Genomic DNA, 12,522 nt, shown 5'->3' on the forward strand with positions numbered 1-12,522 from the left:
TTGCCAAATCGACCATAAAATCAAGAAGTAACAGTGAGTTCCACACTGGTTAATTACTAGAACATCGATATTCATATTGGTATTTTTATATCGGTCGTGTACCTCGTCATTCTTATCACTTACACAACTAGGATTGATATTCTTATGACATGTTTATATTTTATTATTTTATTATTAGATGAAGATATTTTGTTACTGTTTTATTAAAGATTAGCCTGTTTCGAGTGTCATTCGTTTTGTTTATTTATTTAAAACCTGCATTATTTAAAATATATTAGCTTGCTTATCCATTCATATTAGGATTATTAATTTGAGATATAAGTTTACTATTGAGTAACTTCCCTATTACTCACCCTACCAACAAAATATTTCAGATGTCCCAACTATCGAGATGCCTATTCTTGATAAAAAATATTATATAAAAGGATTGTAAGATCAGGATGATGAACATTATTTTTATCATATATGAGTTGAGATTTGAGTTTAGTAGAAGTATTTTGTGTAATTTTAGACTTCCTTGTATATCTTAGCATAATGTGTGTTGTGTATTTTTGTATGTATATGTCTAGAGAGGGAGTTAATGTTTATGACATGGATAACTGTTAATCAATACGAGATATGTAGTTGATCTATGTACACTTTTTTATTGTAATTATAGTCTATTTTTTAGTGATGTATATTCGTTATGATATAGTGGTTAAAATGAAATAGATATATAGATTTTGATTATACAAGTATATTTCTACAGGTGAAATTTTTTCATAAGTCTAATTTTTAGAGGAAACTCTGTCAAAATTATTTGAAAGAAATCCATATGGTATTTAAGCTTTGAAGATCTTCATTTTGATTTTTTTTCTTTTCTTTACGTTCCACTCTCGAGATTTGGGAAAATCTAGATCCTAAATCGGGGGGCGTGACATCTTGTTTGAAGATTTGAGTAAAATCTCTTATTTAAATTGTAGTAGTTTTTTTGTTGGTTTGTTGACTAAAATATAAGTAAAACGCTTGATTTTACTATTTAATCATCTTAGAGGTATTAGATCTAACATTCAAGCTTTTAATTTTGTCAACTTTTAATTAAGATTTCTAATTTTGTAAGTTTTCTAGGATTTTATAAGTTTGATGTTAAGTACATGAATCTAATCAACTTTTTATAATGAAATCAATCTGATTTACGTTAAATCCTTTGTATATGTACTTATTGTTCTTAGTATAATGAAAGTAGAATTAATGCTTTGAGTGTGTGTGACTTTTTCTTTAACTTAAAAGTTGGAATATTCAAAATTGAAGCCGTAGATCAGGTATTCATCGTTCTTCTTCAGAGTTCCTAGTTTTTTACTTTATTTTTATTTTTATTGGAGTCTATGTAGGAACGGGAGAGCTTCAATATTTTAGTAAGTGTTTGGATAGGACTCCTTGACTACTTATAACTCTTGCGGAGAGCTGAAAGTCGTTTGACAATTGCTTGGATAACGAACTCCGCCCAAGAGTTACTCCGTGCAAGAGCAATATTTGCTCCTTAAGAACAAGTCCAAAAATATTACTTTTCAAATAAATCTTGTGGGGAGTCAATTTACACGGTAAAAGTACTGTAGATTTTCAAAAATGCCCTTAACCTTTTTATGTTTTTCTTTGAGGATATCTCTCATATTTTAATCTATGCTTCACAAACTCTCAAAACTTACTTAGCTCTTTGCTTCAATGTTCCATCAACAATTGTTTAAATAATTGAATATTCGCTTAGCGAATATGTTTATAATCGGATACAAACTGCAAAGACCGAGAGACCTGAAACTTACTAGTATGAGGAGGATTTGATACTCTTAAGTGCTTGGAAAAGATGTTTAAGTGTGAGTGTTTTTATTGCAAATCCCCCCCCCCCTTAGGTACTACACACTGTAATATAGCCCACCGACCCATTAAACATGGCCTTTGATCATAAATTTATCTTGTCCAATGCATGGACTTTCCAGATCATTATACTTCATACTTTCTATTTTGATCAAATTTGAGTTCTCACAACAAAGAGTTGAAATGGCTCCAAAATGAGTGAATCATTGCATCATTTGTTCTTCTAAAAAGCCCCCAAAGGGTATGAGACTTGATGTTATATGTTTCATCATCATCACCATTATCATAAATACATAATGGTGATTTATGTATTTTAATTTATTTATTTTAATTTTTTCATGCATTTAAATTTAAATACATACGTTTGGTTGTAAATCTTTGAATGTAGTTTTGATAGGTGAAACCATCATATTTTAATGGAAGTGCTGTCATTTTTATTTTTTTTTTAATTTTTTGAGTATACTTAGGTTTAAGGGAAGACTTAATGGTCATTTTGGACTTTTTTATGCCAAAATCGAACGGGTCATCCTACCTAGCGAATGCAACTTGGTATGGTTCACACCGAGATCAAAATGATAACTTTGGACTTGTTTGGTTTGGAACAAGTTGGAGTTTGGTTCTGAGTTAAGAAAATGGATATCCGATCAATTAAATTCTATTCTCAATTCAAGGCTTGTATAGGAGATAACCAAACCGAGAATCAATCAATTAATGGCTTTTGTGGATAAATTAATGACTTATTATATGAAATTTCATGTTTATTATTATTTCTCATTAAAAATATGTTGCTTCGAATAATTTTTGTTACTAATACAATTCTTGCTTGCTTAGCAAAAAGAATATATATATTGTTGCTTCCAAGTCCATTTATATGATGTAGGCAACTAATTGAACGGAACCAAACCGACCATAGTTCAATTTGGTTTGGTTCGATTCTTGTTCTTATTTAGTGGAACTGACCTATGTCGGTTCGATTCCAATTTGGGTGCAAACCAAACCAAGTTGCATCCCTAGTCCCACCTTGATTGAGGGGAAAATTAAGTCAAATTTGCCCCCAATCCTATCTTCATTCTTGAACCACTCCTACCCAAAGTTACATTGTTCTCTTGTAACAATACAAAATTAAACTTTTTAAGGGGGTTAAAAACCCTCACAAAAAAGTGACGCTCTCATTGATAGTAGTGGCCACAACAAGCGATGCCAGGTACGGAGTTATGTAGGGATGAGTGGGGACTATAGCCCTAACTGAACCTTTTGAAAAAAAATATAATACGCTGATTTAACTCTTAACATTTTGATCTATATTAGAGTTAAGGCTATGTTTTTCACATTGACGAGACATACATGCTAATAACTAGTTGCTAGCCTCCATTGTATTGCACATATTGAAAAATTATAGAGTCCAGCTAGCCTTACTAAGGTCTCATTTGATAATTATCAGATTCTACTGTAATAAGTGTTAGAAACAGTTGTAAAAAGTTGTAACACTAAAAAGCTTGTTTGATAGAGTCTTATAAAAATATTATTTTATTTACTAGAATTTGGTAATTATTGTTTAATACAACTGTTGGATTTTGCTATATTCTAGTAAAATGACCAGAATGCCTTAATATTGATAATGCATCCAGAATGCACCAAAAATGATCAGAATACCCTAATAAATATATAATTATACTAAATATATATAAATATATTTAATTTATATTACAAATTATAAAAATAATTATTTTAATTTAAATAAATATATAAATTTTATAATTCTATCAAAATTTTGACAGCATCTCCTTTAAAAATTGGACATATGAAATTTTTCTCATAAAAAAAATATTTGCATAATACACAATTCAACATCCACATAACATCTGATATACATAACACACATCCACATAACATCTTATTTATATTCTAACATCATTTAAACATAATAATCATGGATAATATAATAAATAGACTTAAAATAAATAAAAATATGAAAAATATGCATCCAACAAATACATACAAGATATATTTTTCATTATTATTATTTACCTATGTTACTTTATCTTGAGTAACATTATCATCGATAATGTTAACTTCATCTGCCCACACAAAAAACCTTGTATGTCTCTATTAAGTAAAATAATACATGAATTAATATCAATTTAATTATATAAGTAGGCACCCAACATTAATATCAATAAGATATTACATGCCAAGATGGACACCTCTAAAATATCCTCCCATAATTTTCTTTTATTTTAGTTATAATTAATGTCATCATTTGACCACATGAACAAAATGGTGGATATGTATAGTTTGTCATTAATGTTATTCATCATACACAAAAACATCATAAATAAGTATGGAATCTTGAAAATATATTTAAACATAACATAATCTTTATCCAAACATCGAATAATAGAATTTACACTTATAAGACAAAGTAATAAACATAATATAAAAATATATCAATGATTGTCAGTATAAATGTCATCAATCATTGAATTCCTCTATATTTTCGTTATTTCTTGGCTCTAACGACCTACTAATGGAGGAACTGGATACTCTTGATCAGCGATGCCCTCTTTTTTCTCTTCTATTGATCATTCTTCCTCAAATCAAGTAAATTTTTCATCAACAATAGCATATTTTCTAATAAAATTATGTAATACCATATAGGCAATAATAATATTCGTTGTTTGTCCAAATTATATAAACGCATTAACTTTAATATTATCCATTTTTCCTTCAAAATCTTAAAGGTTCACTCGATCACATTCCAAAGTGAAGACTGTAAATGATTGAATAGTTGTTTTCGACCATTTGTCGTGATCTCCTATACTTTTGTATATGTTATCGAGCACCTTAATAAGGTGTAAGATAACCATCCATGAGTGGGTACCCAACATCTACTAGGTAATATTTACCTATTATAAATATATATATATAGGGTCGGGTTCTGTAGACCCCCATTACGACCCCCATTGCGACACACCATTTTGTCTTATATGGGCAAAAATGTTTGGAATAGGCTGATTTTTTGTGAGGATGATCTCTATGGTGAGGAGATCATCCTTGCCAAAAATCAGCTCATTATGAAACCTCTAGCCCCATGTTTACAAGTTGAAAAATTTTAGACCGTCCAATTTTTGTAAATCAATTTTGATGGGGTTAGAAGTTTTGGAATGGGATGATTTTTTGCCAGGATGATCTCCTCATCACAGAGATCATCCTCACAAAAAATCAGCCCATTCCAAACATTTTTGCCCATATAAGACAAATGGTAAGTCGTAATGGGGGTCGTAATAACGCCATCCATATATATATATATATATATATGGGAAATGTTCAACAACAAACATTTTGACAAACATTTTGGCAAAACATTTTTCAAAACATGGGTTAGAGGTTTTGGAATGGGCTGATTTTTGGTGATGATGATCTCTACGGTGAGGAGATCATCCTCACCAAAAATCAGCCCATTCCAAAACTTCTAGCCCCAGTTTCCAAGTTGAAAAATCGTGGATCGTCCATTTCTTGTAAATCATTTTTGATGGCGTTAGAAATTTTGTAATGGGCTGATTTTTGGTGATGATGATCTCCTCACCGTAGAGATCATCCTCACCAAAAATCAGCCTATTCCAAGACCTCTAACCCATGTTTTGCCAAAATGTTTGTCAAAATGTTTGTTGTTGAACATCTCCCTATATATATATATATATATATATAATTGACAAACTTTTACATACAGGCTTAGTGGAGGATATGAAAATTTTAAATTAAGAGTATTCATTGTATTAAGGAAGATACGTGAATCATTAGTCGATCATTACCAACCAACCACCAAATGAGTGAACAACATGTCAAACGAACATATTGTCATTATATTTTGTGTAAGGCCCTTATGTCCTCAATATCGCATTTGTTCTTCTATTGGTACAAGTACACTAACGTATGTCACATTTATCGCTCCAATATAATCCTACATATATTTCAATATTTTAATCTATAAATATTAATAAAAATAAATATTTTTAAAGTATATATATTACCATAAAATAATGCAAAAAACGATGATTGCTACAGATGTGCAGGAAAACTTATTGAGGTCGAAATGTACAATTAAGGACATTGACAAGTTTACAGTAACCAAAAGAATTATGTTAAAATACTTGCTAACCGTTTGAATTTAATAATCAAAATGATTTGTAATTATTCTTTGTCATTGATTATCATATTATTAATAAGAACATCGCTATTTGTTCTTGAATAGTAACGTATTATTCCATTTTTAGTAGACCACATTCGTCCAAAATGGTATACAGATTCAAAAAGATTTGTCTTTCTATTCTAAATGGTGTGTGGCACATCATAGGATTACCATTTACTTTAGCCTGCGCAAAGTCAATCCCTGTGTACTAACTATTACTATATGGCTACCTACCTAAGAAATTCTCATAATAAAATAAGAAATCTAGGACGACTTATATCGTGACTATATTTAAAATACATGACTCGAAAATATTAGTAATATCACTATTTGAATCGATGGTATTAGTCGTATCATCATCTAAATCGATAATATGTATGGTATCAACATCTGAATCCATATGACCATTATTTGAATCCAAATTAAATTGAATACAACCAACTTACAATACACAATATAAACAACACAACTAAATGATATCCACCACATACAACAAAACTCATCATCCATAATATTAATCACAATATCCATCCAACAAAAAATAAAATATCCATCCAACATAGTATATTGCACCATATTAGTACAAAAACTAAATAAAGTAACCAAAGAATATTGCACCCTATAAATGTATCATAAAACCAACATAAATATATATATATATATATATATATATATATATATATATATATATATATATATATATATATATATATATGTAATAATGAAAAATGCCTAAAAATCCTTTCCAACCAGAAAATCAGTCATCTCGTCTTTCAACCACCCAAGACGCATAGTTGTTGATCGTAACCCACAAAAATCTCTCTGAATTGCTTGCTCTTCATAAACATCTTCAATATAAAATGAAAGAAATCATTGTTGGGGGTTATATCTATTAGCTGGTCTAAGAAGTCGATGGACTCTTGAGTATAAGTTTTCTTAACTAATTCATAACATAACTCGACACAAACTTCACGTTGTTTGGATGTCCAATTTACTTTCGCACCTTGTGAATTCTTATCCTCCATCTAACAATGGTAAAAAAATGAATGACTTCCATTTGTGTTTACAAACCGAAGTAAATATACATCAACCAAAAAACCTATGAAAATTTTAGACATCAAAAGCTATATAAATACAAAACCCATGAAAATTTTATCCTCCAACTGACAACTATCAAAAAAATTACATCATTTCAGTTGATGGGTTTAGCACAATATTATATGTACCAGTAAATTTTTAACACAAATTTTAAGAAGTAGTTCCTAACATGTCTCTAATTTTGATTATGGAGGAATCCTTTTTATAATCCAAACTAAATGTAACATTGGAGTTTAGAATCTGGACCAAATGCCACAAGGAGGGAAGCTCAAATAATCTAATTTGAGTCACTTTTTGAAGTAAGACTATCAAATTTAGATTCACAAAGAAACATATCCACTAAGATCTTCATTTGTAGCTTTGTAAACCAGCAATAGAAAACAAATATTGGAATAACTTGGGTTTATAAAGATAAACATGGATAAAGATAGACATGAATGTTACAAACTACATCAAAATTCGAATTCGATTAGATTATTGAATACCCGATTATATTCGATTCTATTCAAGCTACATTAGGATTTCGATTTTTTTTTTTCCAATTCGAATTTGAAATCCAACAGATGTTACAAGCTACATAAAAATTCAAATTCGATTAGATTATCGAATACCCGATAATATTTGATTCTATTCAAGCTACATTAGGATTTTGATTTTTTTTCCAATTCGAATTTGAAATCCAGCAGATGTTACAAACTACATCAAAATTTAAATTCGATTAGATTATCAAATACCAAATAATATTCGATTTGATTCAAACTACATTAGGATTTCGATATTTTTTTTTCCAATTTGAAATCCAATAGATGTTAGAAACTACATCAAAATTCAAATTTGATTAGATTATCGAATACCTGCTAATATTCAATTTGATTCAAGCTACATTAGGATTTTGATTTTTTTTTTTCAATTCGAATTTAAAATCCAATAGATCTTACAAACTACATCAAACTTTGAATTCAATTAAATTATCGAATACCCGATAATTTTCGATTCGATTATGAGTTCTTTACAAACTTGAACACATCTTCCCTGTTCAAGGTGTATAAAAAATTTGTAAAACCTCAACCAAAACCCTTGATTTTGAAGATGAAAAATCAGTCATTTTTACAAATCGATGACTTCTTTGGCTCAAGTTGAAGAGGGAAAAAGAGAGGATAACTGAACGATTGACGTAGAAGAAGATGGTGTTAAGATCTGCTACTGTTGAAGGTGGGTTATTTGAGGGTTAGGGTTGTGTGACGTTTTGTCGAGAACAAGAGAGTAAAAATTGGATCTGAGGGTTAGGACTCTGTGGGGTTTTGTCGAGAAAAAGATCTAGAGGGTCGTGTTGTATGAGGTTCTATCAAGAAGAAGATCTAGAGGGTTGTATGAGGTTCTGTCGACAAGAACAACTGCGTGCTGTGTGAGGTTCTATCGAGAAGAAGAGTATGACTGTGTGAGGTTCTGTTGAGAAGAAGAGTAGTGTGAGGTTTTGTCGAGAGGAATAGCATGTTGTATGAGGTTCTGTCGAGAAAGAGAAGAAGAGTTGTGTTGTGTGAGGTTCTGTCGACAGAAAAGAACAAAGTAAAAATTACTTTGGGCGAATTTCAGTCATTTCGCAGAAACCGTTTTCTCGATGTTTGCTTCTCCCGCAAATGTGAATAATAAAAGCGACCTTCATCTGCTTTTCATATTTCCTTTTAAAAATGCAATTTTTTTATCAAACGGTGATTACCAATGAAAAAGAAGATTGAAAATGCAAACGCTAAAAAAAAGCACTTTTAAAAGCGTTATCAAACACCACCTAAGTTAGTAGGGGTTTCGCCTTTACTAAGGGTCCTTGGGATCACTTTAATTTGTGACATAAAAACATGATCCAATCCTTCAAGTTGGTAGAGGACACAAAACTCTATAAATATTTTTTAAAAATCCATTGAATTTTAATTTTAAATTGTAAAGTTAGGTGGAATTTTTTTTTTTTTTTTTTTCAAATCTGGTCTAAATCATGATCATAGATAACTAATGTGTTAGTTTTTATTTTTCAACTTGGCCTCTGTAGTATTGGAAGAGTATTATAGGGAATTTTAGGAATGAACGATTTACCACCCAGGTGCGTTGACACCCCTACTCCAAATTTAAAATTATTAATTTTCCTCATATTTTAACACGGAATCACTTTATCTATATGGAAGTTTCCTAGGATGATATATGAGTTAGACAAACTATTCTTGTTCAAATTTTATTGATTGTGTCTCAAGTTTTCTTAGTTGGACACTATTGACACCCCTACTCCAAATTTAAAAATAGGAAAAATGATTAGTAACATTAAAAGTAACATTGATTCTCACATTGCTGATGCAATAAATCATAGATACTTTTTATCAAGATACGAGTAAAAAGCATCTTTGACTATATGCATCTCCACATCAGCAATGTGAGAATCTATGTCAATTCCAAAATATTAATTTTCCTCATATTTTTACATGGAGTTACTCTATCTTTATGAAAGTTTCCTAGGATGACACATGAGTTAGTCTACAAACTATTCTTGTTCAAATCATATTGATTGTGGCTCAAGTTTTCTTAGTTGGACACTATTGACACCCCTACTTCAAATTTAAAAATAGGAAAAATGATGAAGTATCATTAAAATTAACATCTATCCTCACATTGCTGACCTATATATATATATATATATGCACGAAACCATAAATGCTTTTTATCGAGATACGATTAAAAAGCATCTATGACTATATATGCACCTCCACGTCAACAATGTGAGAATCCATGTCAATTTCAAAATATTAATTTTCCTCATATTTTTAAACGGAGTTACTTTATCTTTGTGGAAGTTTCCTAAGATGATACATGAGTCAGACAAACTGTTATTGTTCAAATCTTGTAGATTGTGGCTCAAGTTTTCTTAGTTAGACACTATTGACACTCCTACCCCAAATTTTAAAATAGGAAAAATGATAAATTTTCATTAAAATTGACATCGATTCTCACATTGCCGACATGTATATATGCACTAAACCATAAATGCTTTTCATCGAGATATTAGTGAAAAGCATCTATGACTATATATGCACCTCCACATCATCAATGTGAGAATCTATGTCAATTCCAAAATATTAATTTTCCTCATATTTTTACACGGAGTCGATTTATCTATTTCGAATTTTCCTAAGGTGATACATGGGTTGGTCAAACTTGTGGCCCAAGTTTGATTGACTGTGACTCTAGTTTTCATAATATGTCAGTGTCCAACGTCAATTTTGACCACAAAGTCTTCTTATTTTTCACTAAACTTTGTGACCTCTTTTTTGTGTTATATTGAATTGTGACTAGTTATCCATCCATTCATTCAATTCATCAAGATTTTTTTAATCTTAATATGTTTCCACCTTATCTATAAATACAACTCCATTCTGTACCCTACAAAGAAAGGGAGAAATAAAGAGGTGAGAAAGAAATGGAGAAAGAAGAAAAAAACTTTAGAGCCCATGTTGTAGTCTTCCCTTTTCCAGCCCAAGGCCACATAAACCCAATGCTCCAATTCTCAAAACGCTTAGCCTCCAAAGGACTCAAAGTCACACTAGCCACCACGTACTACATCACCAAGTCCGCCCAAACCAAAGCTGGTTCAGTCATAATTGAACCCTTTTCGGATGGCTGTGATGAGGGTGGTATAGAGCAAGCAGGGAGCATCGACGCCTATGCCGAGCACCTTCAAACGATAGGTTCAAGAAACTTGGCTACCCTCATTGAGAAACATAGCAGCTCTAAGTACCCAGTCAAGTGCCTTATATATGACTCCATTGTGCCGTGGGCTTTGGACATCGCCAAAAGGCTTGGCCTAATTGGAGCTTCATTTTGGAGTCAACCATGTGCCGTTAATGCCATTTACTACTATGTGCACCATAAGCTGATGAGTACACCTGTTCAAGGGCAAACCGTATCAATGCCTGGATTGCCACTACTTCAAACTCGCGATTTGCCTTCATTTGTTTATGACATGGGATCATACCCGTCTATGCTACCCTATATTTTGAAACACTTTTCGAACATCGACGAAGCTGATTGGTTCCTTATAAACTCATTTGAAAAATTAGAGGATGAGGTGGGTATTGTAATTCCTCTTAGTTTTGGAAATTATTAACATGGGTTCATTATCATTATCGTCATAGCCTTATCAAGAAGTTGTGGGGTCAGCTTAGTAAATCATGTTCTTTTATTCAATTATATCTAAATTCATGTCTTCTCTTAGTTCAAGACTGTTTATACCCACTCTCACTATCTCAACTCACATTCTTTCAACTCAACTTAGGTTATATTTATTTAGTTGTAGGTTATGTAACTGACAGTTATCTAATTGAATTCTTACAGGTTTTAAACTGTATGGTGAAGCAATGGCCGATGAAGACGATAATGGTTGGACCAACCGTGCCAAGTATGTACTTGGACAAGCGGGTGGAAGGTGACACAGATTATGGTCTAAATCTATTCAAGTCCGATTCTCACACCTCCATAAAATGGCTAGATACGAAGGAAACGGGGTCAGTCGTATATGTGTCATTTGGGAGCCTGGCTAATTTAGGAGAAGATCAAATGGAGGAACTGGCAAGGGGTCTCATTAGGAGCAAAAAATTCTTCTTGTGGGTAGTGAGAGCTTCAGAAGAGCACAAGCTTCCAAGCAATTTCATAGATGAAACATTGGAGAAAGGGTTGGTAGTGGCATGGTGTCCCCAGTTGGAGGTATTAGCCCACCAGCGGTGGGATGTTTTATAACTCATTGTGGATGGAACTCAACACTAGAGTCATTGAGCTTGGGTGTACCGATGGTGGGGATGCCGCAATGGACAGATCAACCCACTAATGCGAAGTTTATGGAAGATGTGTGGAAGGTGGGAGTAAGAGCTAGAGTGGATGAGAAGGGGATTGTTAGAAAAGAAGAAATAGAGATTTGTATAATGGAAGTTATGGAGAGAGATAGAGGGGTAGAGATAAAAAGGAATACCGAAAGGTGGAAGGAATTTGCTAGGGAGGCAGTGGATGAAGGTGGAAGCGCAGACAAGAATATTGAGGAATTTATAGCGAGCGTTGTAAGTAACTGCCCCTAGTGGTAACCTATGTAATGGCTTTAAGACATCTCCAGAAATGCTATTTACAATAAAGAGTATATTTTACAATAAAGAGTATTTTGAGTATGCCACTTGGGGGAGTCATATTATCATGACTCTTTTAAGGATAACACCATCATTGATTCAAAGATGATTCTGCATTGCAGTTTTAAATCAATAGAAATCAATAAATAAGATCTTGGAATCATGCTATAATCGAATTCTATAGAAATAAATAATTCAAACGTAAATTGTGTATATATATATTTAAAAGAATAA

The 12,522-nt window shown here is 31.7% G+C and overlaps 1 pseudogene across 1 annotated transcript; it reads left to right on the top strand.

The window, feature by feature from the left end:
• The first annotated feature begins 10,537 nt into the window (after positions 1–10,537).
• Positions 10,538–12,296, top strand: LOC147382138 (mogroside I-E synthase-like; annotated as a pseudogene). The gene is made up of 2 exons (XR_015173577.1): positions 10,538–11,243; positions 11,510–12,296. The product of XR_015173577.1 is annotated as a mogroside I-E synthase-like (transcript).
• Positions 12,297–12,522: the final 226 nt, after the last annotated feature.

This window comes from Akebia trifoliata, chromosome 16 (genome assembly GCF_017979445.1).
Source record: "Akebia trifoliata isolate Shusen 1 chromosome 16, ASM1797944v1, whole genome shotgun sequence".
In the NCBI taxonomy this organism is placed as follows: Eukaryota; Viridiplantae; Streptophyta; class Magnoliopsida; order Ranunculales; family Lardizabalaceae; genus Akebia; species Akebia trifoliata.